Below are 15,134 nucleotides of genomic sequence, written 5' to 3' on the forward strand. Positions count from 1 at the left end.
GCGACTTAGCAGAATCAGCAGCAGCCCCAAAGTGACATGTGTCACTTTGGACCATTTTTCATTGGCCAAAGCAAGTCACATAATGTCACCTGGGTTAAAAAGGACAAGGATATATAATCATCTTATGGATGGCTGGGCTCCTTATCTCTAATCTACTTCCCATCAAAGCCATCTCCCCCATTGTTCTCCGGGGCCCTCTTCCAATTTGCCATATTCTCCTATGCCCAGAAATTTCTACAGCTGGGCTTCTCCTGTTGTTACGTGTATCAGTCCTGGAGTGTGTGGCAATAGGCCTGGGGAGTTCTGGAGTAAACATGGTGACTTTTCCAGAATGCTGATTTGACTTGTAGATTTAGAAATATATTTTTAATTAAAATAAACTTGAGTATATTATTGACTAAATAAAAATTAGTAAGAGTCTCAAAAATATTGGTGTTTGACCCAGTTAAAAAATAGGCAGAAAACCAATGGAAAAAAAAAAATAGGCAGAAGACCTATATAGACATTTCTCCAAAGAAGCCATAAGATGTCCAATAAGAACATGAAAAGATGTTCAACTTCTAATTATTAGAGAAATGCATACCAAAACTGCAATGAAGTATCATTCATAATGTCAGAATGGACAGTATGAAAAACTCTACAAATAATAAAAGCTGGAGAGGATGTGAAGAAAAGGTCTACACTGGTGGTGGGAATGTAAATTGGTACAACCATTATAGAAAACAGTAGGGAGGTTCCTTAAAAACCTAAAATTAGAGTTACCATGTGATCCAGAAATCCCACTCCTGGGTGGGCATATATTCAGAATAATTCAGGCCATATAACTCAAAAAGGTACACATACCCTGGAAGTTTCCTGATGGCCCAGTGTTTAGGAATCTGCCTTCCAATGCAGGGGACACAGATTTGATCCCTGATCAGAGAAATAAGATTCCATATGCTGTACGGCCACCAGAGAGCCCGTGCTCTACAATAGGAGAAGCCCAAAGACTGCACTAGAGAAAGCCCACGTACCGCATCAAAAAGCCGACATGCCACAAACAAAGACCCAGGGAAGCCAAAAACAAAAAGGATACACACATCCCAAAGTCCACTGCAGCACTATTCACAATAGCCAAGGTATGAAGGCAACCTAAATGTCCATCAACAGATGAACAGAAGACGTGGTACTGTATCCAGAAACAATGGAATATTATCCAGCCATAGAAAGAATGAAATAATGCCATTTGCAGCAAATGGATGAACCTATAGCTTATCATACTCAGAGAAAGATAAATATCATATGATATCACTTATCTGCAGAATCTAAAAACTGACCTAAATGAACTTATTTACAAAACAGAAACAGACTCACAGACATAGAAAACAAATTTATGGTTACCCAAAGGGGAAAGGGAGTTGTGAAGGGATAAATAGGAGTTTGGGATTAGCAGATACAAACTATCATCTATAACATAGATTAACAGTAAGGGAACTATATTACATTCAATTTCTTATTAAAAAAAACTATAATGAAAAAGAATGTGTTTGTTGTGTGTGTGTGTGTGTGTGTGTGTGTGTATTGTTGGTATTGTTAAGTCAATGAGTCATGTCCGACTCTTTGCAACCCCATGGACTATAGCTTGTCAGAAGTCTCTGTCCATGGGATTTCCCAGGCAAGAATACTGGAGTGGGTTGCCATTTCCTTCTCCAGGGGATCTTTCCAACTCAGGGAGCCATCCCCCTTCATGTCTACTGGCAGGCAGATTCTTTACTGCTGAGTCATTAGGGAAGCCCATAAGTTAAATACATATAACTTAACCATTTTGCTGTACACCAGAAACTAATACAACACTGTAAATTAACTCCTCTGTCCATGGAATTCTTCAGGCCAGAATACTGGAGTGGGTAGCCATTCCCTTCCCCAGGGGATCTTCCGACCCAGGGATTGAGCCTGTCTCCCACACTGCAGGCAGATTCTTTATCATCTGAGCCACCGGAGAAGCCCCAAATTAACTATACTTCAATCAATCAAATAACATTTTTTTTAATGTTGGTATTTGAATTGGGTCTTATTGGGCTACTCCATATCTCCTGTTGCATGGGTGCAGATTCATCCACTCTCAAGTGCTCTTTAGTGGAAGAGGTTGAGCAGTACCAGGACCTACATTTTCTGGCCCTGCCTGCCTCTCTAGCGTGGCACAGCCCATTATGCTAACCAATAACTACATGAAGCTATTGAGAGCTGCCCCGTGGCTAACATGTCTGAGAAACTAACAGCAGGATGAGCCCGGCCCTCAGCAGGCAGCGTTGCTGCGCCTCGGTACCCTGCACCCTGTTACTAGGCAACAGGTCTTGCTCAGCCATTGCTCAGCGCCTCAGTGGGCCCCGCCCACAAGCTACAAACTCAATGAGCGAAGGTCAGCTTTCCTGCTCAGCTACTGTTCAGCACAGCGGGGACCCTGCCCACAGGTAACTGTCAGTGAGCGGCCGCTGGGGAAGTGATTCAGTCAAGGGTCGGTGGTACGGTGGTCATCAGGCGGAGAGTGAGGTAAGAGGCAGATTCAGGCCTTCTCCTGGAGGCCCTCCGCTTACCCAGCCTTGGGCCAGCGGGTGAGCTGGGGGGACCGGGGACTACGTCCTGCAGGGCTCCGGGGCCCTCCCCAAGGCCCTCTACTAGCCGTGGCCCAGGCCTTAGGAGCGGTGGGCCTCTCCCCCATCCCTGTCTCTGCAGCCCACTGGCAGTGGCTGGCTGGCTGGTCACAGTCTATGAAACCTGGTCTCCCCATTTGGGCAGTCTGAGGAGACTGAGGGGAACCTGGCCCTGAAGGAGCTGCCAGCTGAGATCTGCTCGTCTTAGCCAGGACTGGGACCTTGGAGGGTGAAAGCTGTACCCTGGGACTTGGCCCTTTCTGGTCAGGATAAAGAATAACATTCACCTGGTAGAGATTTACAGGACCATCATTACCTAACTATGACTGGACCTCAAGAACAAAGGATCTGACCCCGAGAAGTCTGCAAAAATTCACCATGCCCATCCCTCCCCTTTTGCTTTTGAAGGGACTTGCTGAAAGCTTTCAGTAACTTTGGGGTTCTGAGGTCATGAGCCACCCACCTCTTTGAATGAATCTGTAATAAACCTTTCTCTGTTCCGAACTGTTATGTTTAGTATTGATGGACATCACTGTGTGTCAGGCACAGGGACCTGTGATTTCAGTAACATAACTAGATGTTTTTCTTTTAATTAAATTTAAATAGCCACATGTGGCTAGCGGCTGCTGGATTAGACAGCATTGACGTTGAATATTTCCATCATTGGTAGGCAGAATAATGGCCTTCCAAACATGCCCATGTCTGCATCCCCAGAACATGTGCCTATGGCAAAGAATTAAGTTTCCTAATCAGTTGACCTGAAAATAGGAAAATAGTCCTGGACTACCCAAATGAGTCCACTCTTTTCTGGGTCCAAGTCTGGAACCAATATCCTTTTCTTGTTTCCCTTAGTACAGTGGAGGTAAGCAGTTGGATTCAAGCAGCATTTACTGGCAAAAAAAAAAAAAACTAAAGAGCTGGGGGAAACGAGTAAAGAAAATGCACACAGGATCAATCAGTTATATAAAGGAAACTTACCCCAAGAATCTCAACAAAAGTATGAACCCATAGCTCCTCTCCTCCAGTAACTGTTCTTGAACCACAGACCACTTAGTGCAATGTACCCTCATATTACTTTCTTAGGGTTCTTCTCTATGGATTTCCCTGCCCCTAGATGAAAATTGCAGCTTATTAGTATTCCTCATAATATGAGGGCTGTCTGTGGAGCTACATCCACGTACATCTAGGTTATAAACCACAAGAACAAACCCAGTTCTGAGTTTCTCCCCTAGAATCTTTGCAACCTAAGGAATGATCCTATACCCTCTGGCCAGTTGCGATCCCCACCCACTCACTCATTCGGTCCTGTGACTCACCCCTCAGGTCCGTACCACCCTCTGCCCCAGTGGCCCCTGCCTCAGGAAACTGGTCTTTTATAATTAGAGTTTAATATTTAAAATTAGCTTATGCATCAGTAACACATAACACAAATAGAATGCAGTAGGTTATGTTCTCCCAAGGCCTTTCCTGGGTATTTATACAAGTCTTCCTAATATTGCAGGCTTTAATAAGAGTGATCCAAATATGTTTTAACTCTTTAGGACCCAAAAGTGTGCCTCGTATAGTCAAATACACACTCTTACCCTTTATCTGTAGACAGCCAACTGGCATTACTCCAAATGGAAAAAAAAAAAAATCTTTAGCAAAAGCCAATAGCTAAATCTCATTAAGAACATTCTTATCTTTCATATAAAAATGTTTATTTAGATTTTTTATTCCAAATTGACTAATTTTCCTCCATAATGAAAAACATCAGACTATTAGATCATACAGATCTGACATGACTAGACTTAGAAAACATAATTTTTAAAGGAACTGATAATACATACTACCCCTTAACGTCAAAGATTGAAATTCCCTATGAACACATGAATCCATTAAGCAGCAGTCATTTTCAATTATTAAGAAGCAAGGATCTGTATTCTTTATAGAAATTAGAAATGGCAGCAAATAACATCAACATTCATAACTGCTACAATTAGGACCAATAAAATTTTTAAATCAAATTAAAATCAGAGTGATGATAATAAGAGTAATGAAATTTATGTAGCACCATGTGGCTCTCTTTCCTCAAAGAAACTCCTCAGTCCGTTATTTTACAGGATGAAGAAATCAGTAGTTTCTACTCACATTTTCCAGGACTACTAAAGATTCGCTTGTACCAACAGGGAAACACATCACAAGTCATGGAATACCATGCCCATAGCTCCTGCCTCTCCAGCTCCACCAGAGCACCCAGCCCCTCAGTTTCACCCTAAATTGTTTGGCTCTGCTCAAGGCCAGGGCAGGTTGAGCCTAGGAGATGCCTGGCTTGCTATTGATGCCTTATTTTCCCTGCATTCATTTGGCTCTCTTGGGTTCCTATTCTGAGCAACCTGACACCCAAGGGAACAAGAACAGGAGGAGGCTTTAGAACCAAAGAGTCAACCTTCTATAGTTTAGCACATATGTGGTGGCTGCAAATATTTGTTTGTAAAGGCTTATGTGAAGATCCCATCCTGTCCGCATAATACACCTTTCTCGTAATCCTAAATTCCAAAATCAGTAGTGGGCTTCCCAGGTGGCACTAGTGGTAAAGAACCCACCTGCTAATGCAGGAGACATAAGAGACACAGGTTCGATCCCTGGGTCAGGAAGATCCCCTGGAGAAGGAAATGGCAACTCACTCTAGTATTCTTGCCTGGAAAATTCCACGGACAGAGAAGCCTGGCATGCTGCAGTCCAAAGGGTCGCATAGAGTCGGACATGACTGAAGTGATTTAGCAAGCATGTGTGCTTACCCTTACCCATTAACCCATTTAAGACCAAAATCGGGCTTCCCTGGTAGGTCAGCTGGTAAAGAGTGTGCAAAGTCTGCCTGCAATGCAGGAGACCCCGGTTTGATTCCTGGGTTAGGAATATCCCATAGAGAAGGAATAGGCTACTCACTCCAGTATTCTTGGGCTTCCCTGGTGGTTCAGTCGGTAAAGAATCCCCCCACAATGCGGGAGACCTGGGTTTGATCCCTGCGTTGGGAAGATCCCCTGGAGGAGGCCTTGACAAGCCATTCCAGTATTCTTACTTGGAGAATTCCATGGACAGAGGAGCCTGGAAGGCTGCAGCTCATGGGGTTGCAAAGAGTCGGATATGACTGAGCAGCTAGTAACAACACAAGGCCAGAATCGCCACGAAAATCTAGTTGCTGTCTCAAACCTGCTATCCAAAAAGTGTGTTCAAAATTTGCTCTAATTTTTTTTCATTCAATTTCAAGAGGTAGGCAAACCTATCAAAGCCCAGCCAGACCCCTAGTGGACCTATGAACTAATTTCAGACCAAGAAACCTGCTTTAAGGTCTTTTTGCTTTTCCTTGATGCTCAAGATTAACATTAACTGGCTTCTCAGGAATACAAATACTGTATGAGCTCATATATATGTAGAATCTGAAGTAGTTGAACTCACAGAAGCAGCAGATAGAATGGTGGCTGCCAGGGATTGGGGGAAGAGCAACAAGGAGGTGATGGTCAAAGGCACAAGTTTCAGTTACACAGGATGAGTTCTAGAGACCTACTATTCAGCACAGTGTCTCTAGCTAGCAATTCTGTATTGTATATTTAAAATTTGCTAAAAGGATGGATTTTATGTTAAGCATTCTTACTGCCAAAAAAACTAATAAAAAAGTGGGAGGAAACATTGGGAGGAGAGGGATATGTTTATGACCTTGAAGGTGGTGGTGGTGTCCCGAGTAAACACTTAACCCCAGATTCATCAGGTTGGATCCATATGGCTTCTCACATGTCTATCATATATCAATAAAGTGGTTTTTTATTAAATTAACTAACTTCCCTTCCACAGTTTAAGTGCTAAATCAATGTAGGGTGTTGCTTATTAATGTTACTGTGTATACTGGGCTATGCCAGGACAGATGACACCTGGACCCTGGTCTGAGTATCATTCTTGAGCAGTTATGAGCTTGATAAGAAATAATACAGTTCCATGGAATTATCACTAGACTGGCCATCTAAGTCTTACTCTGATGAACTAGTTTGTTCTGTCTCCTGTCTCTGTGCTGATACGTGTCTTAAGCACACCTGGCCGGGAGAGGCGACTCCTATATCGAGAACCCAGGCTTGGGGCTGCCCCTCCCCTGAGAACAGGGTGATGGTAAGGGTATCTCCCCAAGGTTGCAGATGTCAGAGGTGCTAAAACACATTTTTAAGCCATATCTAATTTGACTTTTTAAACAAAAAGGAATATGGGGTTTTTTAATTGCACCTGAGGGTCATGGAGTCAAAGTGTACTCATCACACACGGTGGGACTTCTCACCTTTAACCTCCTTCAGCATTCAAAACAGTGGAGATCCATGAAAGGATTCTCCCTTCTTTAGGGCCCTTTGTTTCAGACACTTTAAGCAGTTGACTTAGGTGTTTCTCCTCTTCCTGACATGGATTTAAGTCAACTATGAAGAAATCATGGGTGATGAAAGAGGTCAGAGAAGCGTAGAGGAAGAATCTGGGACTATGGTGCCCATTCCCTACAGTGCTGTCTCTGCCCAGGATAAAATTACGAGAGGAGGATGACAGCTTCCCCAGGGAAAGCGTCTGTGCTGCGCACCCAGTTGCTTCAGTCATGTTCAACTCTTTGCAACCCCACAGACCTCAGCCCACCAGGCTCCTCTGTCCATGGGATTCCCAGACAAGAATACAGGAGTGGATTACCATTCCCTTCTCCAGGGGATCTTCCCGACCCAGAAATTGAACCCACATCTCCTGCACTGCAGGCAGATTCTTCACCTTTGAGCCACTGGGGAAGCCCCAGGAAAAGCATACTTATTACCAACAAAATTCTTTAATATTATATCCACAGTAACATCTCCCTCCCACCTCTCTTTTTAGCTGTCAGATCTCTCTAAATGACTCTGGTTATTTGCATGTATTTTTATGGTATTTCAAGCCAATTGCAAGGAAATATTAGATATACAGTCAAGAAATAAGATCTAATCATAGAACAAGAGAAAAGGGGCAATAAGGGAGCATAAAGGAGACAAGAAGGTGAAACTAACAGGTGTGCTGGAAGCAACCTGTCCTCCTAAGTCCATGAAGCATCAAAAAGTCCTTCTGTGAATATTGCTTTGAGGGTGGAATTTAAAGTGAAGCCATTTGTGGAAAGGTAAGGCTTTGATGAGTCCCTGCCCAGAATGGATAACCTTTATATACGGACTCCAATTATTTCAAGGCCTTAGATTAAGTTCCACTCCAAATTCTTAAACTATTTTCATTTTATTAACTTTAAGAATTCATTTAAATAGCTTCACATACACTCCATTAGGTGGTTATCATAAAAAATAAACTAAAAGAGAGTTGCCACACCAAAAGATTTGAGATTTCCTAACCTGTAAAGCAGTCAACAGTTCTCAACCCTGATTGCAGTTGGCATCTCCTGGGATCTACTTTTCAAAAGTTTTATTTTGATGCCTGATACCCAGGCATCAGTACTGTTTATTTGAGAAACTCAGTTCAGGAAGTTTTGATAACAAATATGTACATAAATGTATTCTTTTTTAATTTCCCAAGGACTGTTCCCACATCTCTTTGCTCTTGACTTCTAACTTAAGGTTTCTGCATCCTAGAGTGATCAGGATGAGAGAAAAAAGTGAGTCTCTTGCTGGAGGCAAAATGTTTCCCAGAGTGGTAGCAAGAAACCTCACTGAGGCAAGGATGAGACACAAGGTTTGGTTCCTCCCCAATCTCATCCCTGCTCACACCTGCTCATCATAGTCTCAAAAACAAAAAAGCAGGATATGCCGAAACTCACTTACATCCCCATTATTCCTGCTTTATCACTGATTGTAAATGCCATTTTTCTTTAATTACCTAAAAAGAGATGAAAACAAGACTAAAAAGGCTAATGCAACATTCCAGAAGAATCAGTAGAGCAGAGCATGGTCTTGTTAACTTCATTGTGGTTGATGTGTTATTGTATCAAATGCAAATTGCAGAAGGGGCAGTAATTTGTTAATAAATATGCTAATTAGGCAGTGTAAATGCCATAATGCATAGAGCAGGGGGAAAAAAGTCACTGAATGTAAACTCCATGCACAGCAGATTTCAGAGGGCAAAATGTAGTTAATAAAACTACCTTTATGTTTTATATTGCTGCTCCTTTGCATAAATAGCTAATAACCAATTCCATTAGTGGTGTGGGCACAGATGTAAATTAGCCCCTTTCTGGTTTACATTACTGTGATGGAATCCTAACGCTAGCGTGTTGCATTTGGCGATTTCATTAAGAGGAAGGATCTGAGAACCCGATACAGTCCTAAAGCCTGCTTCAAGGAATTTGAACATGAAACCAGAATTACACTGCACATCCTTGTTCACCACGTGGGAGTTTCCAGAAAGGACTCTGCTATCAAATATTTTCCCCATCCTCGTCTATGTCCACAACCCCGGGGCTCCTGTGGGTGTTCAAAGCGTCCTGCTTGCCAAGAAAGGCCTCCCGAGCCTGAGGCTGCAACAATATGGCCTTGTGCCACAGCAGCCTGGACTTGGGCTTGACTGGCTTTGCTTGCCGACCGGTAGCAGCCCTGACTTGACAACCAACAAAGAGACCCTTGTATCAGGTGGACTTTCATGGGTCCAGGTGGCTGGAGGAAGGAAGAGAAAGGGACCTTCAGGGCCTTCTGAGTCTCTGTTCCTACTAGCCACAAAGACGGAATGCAAATGCAAACAACACGCATCTGTGCTGCCTGCGCTGGTGGAAGTTTTCCATTTCTAGCCTCATTCATCTGCGACCTCTCCTGCTCACAGGGTCTTTCTTCAGCCATGCTGTGCAAGCAGCTACTGTTAGACCCAAAGTTAATGTTACTACACACTTCAGTATGTCACTGGAGGTGCAATAAATCATGAACCAATTTCCAATTTTGCTATGCCCTACTTGATAAGGACATGAAGCATTCTCTCCCCCAATATACATGTTTTTAAAACATAAGGATTAGAAGCAGGAACACGTCTCTTGATGCACAGTGAAATTATAACCTTCCTTTTCAAGAGAAGTTGACCCCCACAGGTCCTATTAGAATAAAATATCAACTTAGGCCTTTTTGAGTTTGGATCTTGGGTCCAGAAGATACCGACAGGCCTTTCTACTACTGAAAACCTCTGAAGATGTTTTTTTTTTAACAACTTCAGCAAAATAAATTCTTTCGGATGAAGTACAAGTTGTTGGAACAGTGTTATGCTGAATCATGCTGTGCTTTTTTTTAAAGGTACAGAATAATAGGCACACATCTTTAAATTCTCATACAGTCATATTCTTGAAGATGGGAAAAGAGACTTTAGTACCCCTTCTACAACTTTTAATCTTAAATTGAATACTTCCAGCGTTAGCCCATTGCAATGGTGGATTAATCTAATTCCAATAGATTGGGTTGTTTGCTTTTAGGGATTTTTTTTTTTTTGTATATTGAGTCAGAATTCAGATGTTAAATGATAACAACTAGCCCTTCATGGTCATTAATTCCCTTACTGCTTTGTTTATTCTCACAATCTTAATAATAGAGTCCATTTCTTGAGGTCATTTTGAGGTCTACATAAGAGTTTACATCACTAACTGGCAACCACTACAGTAATAACTGTTTTAGGTGGGAATCATCGATGAGGTTAAAACTAGCAGGTAATAGTTGGGTGAGAAGCAGAGTGTGACATGGTCTCAAGGAATGTCTTCACAAGAAACGGGAAGGATGACTTCCCACACTTCACGGTAGTTAGTCTGAGGAGTAAAATGAGTATGGGGTGCAAAGATTTGGATGGGGGACCTGTATTACTTAAGCCTCCAAAAAATGGTATTAAGGTTTAGAAGGAGGAGGAGGAAAAGGAGGAAGAGAAGAAGAAACATGACATTGCAGCTAAGACTAAAGGAAACTAAAGAACTAGGTTCTTCATTACTGCCCCATAAACAAAGAACAGCCCAAGCTACACATGGACTCATATTCACATTTAGGCTCAGATTTCTGCCATCGCAAGACATACATGCAAGGAGGTTCTGTACCTCAGGTAAAGAGGAGACAGGACATAAAGCAACAGGAAGCGCAGAGGTTTGAGGTAGAAGTCCTAGGTTTAAATCTCAGCCCATCCTCTTGCTGGAAACACACCTTCAGAAAAGAAATAGATGTTGATAAGTAAAGCAATACAATTCTAAAACCTATTGATTGCCTATTATACATATATAGAACCCTGGGACAAGTTCTTTTCATTATTTAAAAATAAATGTTAAAAGGATACATATAGCCACTTTGAAGAACTATTTGGCAATATTTAGAAAAGCTTAAAATATGCATTTCCCATGACTGAGCAGTTTCATGGCAGAATATATACATCAATGCCTTAGAGAAACTCACACAATTCCATGAGAAGGCATGTACAAGACTGCTCATAATAGTCTGTGGTGACAAAAACTAAAAACAATCTATATGTCAGAAAGAGAATTAATGTACACATTGTGATATATTCATATAATGGAATATCAGGCAGCTATGACAATGAATAAACTATAGTTATATGTATCCATATGAATTATTTTTACAAAACTGAGTGAAAAATCATGACAGAAAAACATATATGATATGATTTCACAAGCATACTGTTTAAAAGCATTACTATGTCTTGCTTAGGATGCATAAATATAATCATAAAGGTATAAAAAGTGAGCAAGGGATAAATTTAGAAGAGCAGTTACCTCTTAGAAGGAGATACAATCAGAAGAAAGTATTAAAATGCTTGCATGACAAGAGTAGTAAGGGTAAAGATGCATAAGTATAAAGGGCATTTATACTTATTCACCTTATTAAATTGAAGGGTGGGAACACATATGTTTGTGACATTATTCATAAATGACATACTTTTTGTATGTCTCAAATATTACCTAATTACTAATAGCTTAATTTTCAAACATATATACATATGTAGATATACGTATCTACATATATACAAATATATGCATAGGAAATTCATGGACAGAATCAACAGAAACTATTGACAATATGTGACTTGGGAGAGTGGAACTGGGGGTGTGGGTGAGGGAGCAAGCAAGGTTTACCTTTCACTACTGTACAATTTCATTATTGCACAGTTTCAACTGTACTGCTTGAAATTATACCACGTGTAAATGCCATTCTCAGAACATTTTTTCTAACAACTTAACAAACATGGGTTATTTGGTACTACATACACACAGCTTTTGGAGCTTTCCTGGTAGCTCAGCTGGTAGAGAACCCTCCTGCAAAGGAGGAGAGCCTGGTTCAATTCCTGGGTCAGAAGATCCCCTGGAGAAGGGATAGGCTGCCCACTGCAGTATTCTTGGGCTTCCTTGGTGGCTCAGACAGTAAAGAATCCACCTGCAGTGCGGGAGACCTGGGTTCAATCCCTGGGTTGGGAAGATCCCTGGAGGAGGGCATGGCAACCCACGCCAGTATTCTTGCCTGGATAATCCCATGGACCGAGGAGCCTGGCGGGCTACAATCCATGGGGTCGCAAAGAGTCAGACACGACTGAGCAACACAGCGCAGCACACACAGCTTTTGCATTAACACTGGCCTAACTCATTGTTACGTGTGTTTAAGCAGTAGACAAGCTCAGCTCCCCTTTGCAGGAAATGTGACATTACCCCTGTAGCGTGATAAGGGCCACAGGTGTCATGAACTCAAGCCACACCGTTACAGATTTCATTCTGTGGGTGATATTTTGTAATCCCTCCATTAAATCCTGTGTGCGATCTTATGAACCTTCAGGATAACGGAAGAAATAGTCTCAGTATATCACTTTGTGATGACAGTTGATATCTTGGACCATGAAATACAGCCTAGTGCCACTACAAATTCTGTTCAACTCAATTCAAGAAATGTTTATTGAATTCCTGCTATGTTAGAGGTTACAGCAGAAATGGGAATAAGGCGTAAATTCACATTACTGAGGATAGGAACATATTCTAATGAAGTACAATTGACTTTGTTGTTGTTCCGTTGCTAAGTTGTGTCTGACGTTTTTTGACTCCATGGACATCACCCCCCAGGCTCCTTAGCTCATGGAGTTCTCCAGGCAAGAATCCTGGGCTAGGTTGCCATTTTCTCCTCCAGGGGATTTTCCTGGACGAGGGCTTGAACTGACATGTCTTAACATCTAACCTGCATTGGCAGGTGGGTTCTTTGCCATTGAGCCACCAGGGAAGCCCCATAGTTGGCCTTAGTTTATCTTTAAAATGAGTCATCTAGATTTGTGGGTTTGGGGAGCAGATACTAATCATCTTTGCTTACTTTCTCTCTTCCCTCAACCCATCAGTGAACAGCAAGTGTCTTACAATGAAAACTCCATTGTCCTCAAGGTGTGAGGAAATGCCCATGCTCTGTGAGCCTAAGCAGATGGGCATGGTGATTAGTATTGGAATTGAATAAATCTTACAACCAAGTTGATCGGGCACATGTTTGATGATCTGCATAATCATTATCATGCAGGCTGGTAATTAAGAATAATTGGTAAATAATTCATGTAAATTATTGTAATTGATACAGCTCTGCAGTTAAGCCCAGATTTTTAGGGTCAGCTAAGTGGAGAAAGAAGAATGAAGTTGGCCCAACTGAAAGCTAGCACAGAGGAACCCAAGCCTTTCCTTGCCCTCTTGGAGTCATCCTCTCTCTTTTGTTTCCCAGGAGCCCCAAGCAGACAACCAGACTCACCCCAACCCCTGCAATGCTTCCGATTCTGACACTGCTGAGGTTTACCGTCGTAAACTTGGTTTCCTTCAGGGACTGGGGTTTTCTTCCATTTACGGAGGAAAATAACAAAAGTCAACAAAATTAGCCCAGGCCTCGGACTTTGGACCAGAAGCTTGTGAAAGCAGAAGGAAGCAGGACTAACCCCTTCCTTCACCACTGAAGAGACCAGAAGTGGGTTTGCGAAGGACTGTGGCCTCAGCTGTCCTTTACCACTCCCTTCTTAAAGCCAGACCAAATTGAAGGAAAATATCAAGAGATGTGATTCCAGAAAAAGCCTCCTGCCTAAAGTTTCCTCTCTGAAATTCTCCTAATTAGAGAGGCATGCAGACTGGTACCATGAGAATGCAATGCAGGCTCTGAATCCTTGGCATCTCCCATCTCTGCACGGTTTTGTTTACTCAGCTTGGTTTCCCTTACCTGGCTGAGGATACAGCAGTAGTGGGAACTCTGATGGGGTAGGGATCATAAGTGGAACAAAGGAATATGGAGGAAAACAGGACCTGGGACTGGGCAATTGGTCACTGGATACCTTAGCAGCAGAGATTCCAAAGGACAGAAGAGGAACTAAAACTTCACACAAGCATCATTAAAAGAACATACTGATACACACAAGTAGTGATAGAGCATGACTACTGTCTTACTCTTGTGGCCCAAGCTTGTTTCCCTTCTCATTCATTATGTAATAAAAGGTCCTCTGAGTACCCTGTTTGCTGAACTTAGAACCTGAGACCTTGATTTCTAGCAGTGATGAGGCTACTGTAGGTCTCTCAGACCTATCCTAGTGCTCATCTCCACTCTTGGCTATTATCCCAGACTTGGTCGATCTCTCTGTACGGGTGTAACAGTCGTGTGTGTATTCAAGGAGTGTACTCTAGGAATAGACCTCACGAGCTTTGCGCCTCTGGGCTCCTTGCATTGATAACGCCAAGTGATTTGCCTATGTTCTTGATGCCTAATGGAAGGATCAAAGTCACCTAGAAGTCCATGGGAAGCACTAAGGAAAGGATAACCATTTCAGGAACGTTGGAAAGCACAGTTCTGTAACATTAGGAAGGTTGTGGGGAATGGAGACACGGAAGAGTTAAGATCTACAGGACAGAAATCAGAATTGTCCCTCCGTGAGAAGTCACCAGAATCTGCTCTTATGATCTCCTAGACATGGACAATAAGGGTCCTCACAGGGCTACTAAAGATTTCCTCAAGTGCATCGTCAGAACATGAGCTCTGTGGACTGTTCATAGAGTCAGTAATCAAATAAATTTTGGACCCTTTGGTTTAAATAAATGCAAACGTATTTTCCTATTATAGGATTTCTCAGAACCTTTGATATGTTACCACATACTGTAGAAATCCAAGAAAGTAACAGGATATTCAAAGTTTCCCAAACTTACAAGATGACTCTGTAGAATGCAAGTTCATATTTTCTCCCTATCTTTTCTCTTTTCCCTTCTGCATCAGACGGAAAAGCAGGTTCTACTCTTTCCTGCCGTGGCAGGAAAGAACCGTGGCAGTGTTTCTTGATGCTATTTCCAAATCCAACAGGATTAGAGAAAAGAGAGGTTTAGGGATCCCAAGAGCTAGAACACATGATCACTATTCCCTCCCAGCCCCCAGAGTCAGGTAGTTGAGTTTCCCACCTCACCGAAGACCCCATGCCCCAAGCAGAGTACAGCAGCAGCCCAGACCCCACCTGAAGGGATGGTGAAGGTTGGGGAAGCGGGCACCACTATCCCAGACATCACCCCAATGCCTAAACATC

The 15,134-nt window shown here is 42.4% G+C and overlaps 1 long non-coding RNA gene across 1 annotated transcript in view; it reads left to right on the top strand.

Annotated features, from left to right (window-relative positions):
• Positions 1–2,374: 2,374 nt before the first annotated feature.
• The window catches only part of LOC139038200 (uncharacterized), a 77,669-nt gene continuing 64,909 nt past the window's right edge, over positions 2,375–15,134 (top strand). The window contains exon 1 of the long non-coding RNA XR_011491126.1: positions 2,375–2,529. This is a non-coding gene — a long non-coding RNA (uncharacterized lncRNA). The remainder of the gene's footprint in view (positions 2,530–15,134) is intronic.

This window comes from Odocoileus virginianus, chromosome 14 (assembly GCF_023699985.2).
Source record: "Odocoileus virginianus isolate 20LAN1187 ecotype Illinois chromosome 14, Ovbor_1.2, whole genome shotgun sequence".
Taxonomy (NCBI): domain Eukaryota; kingdom Metazoa; phylum Chordata; class Mammalia; order Artiodactyla; family Cervidae; genus Odocoileus; species Odocoileus virginianus.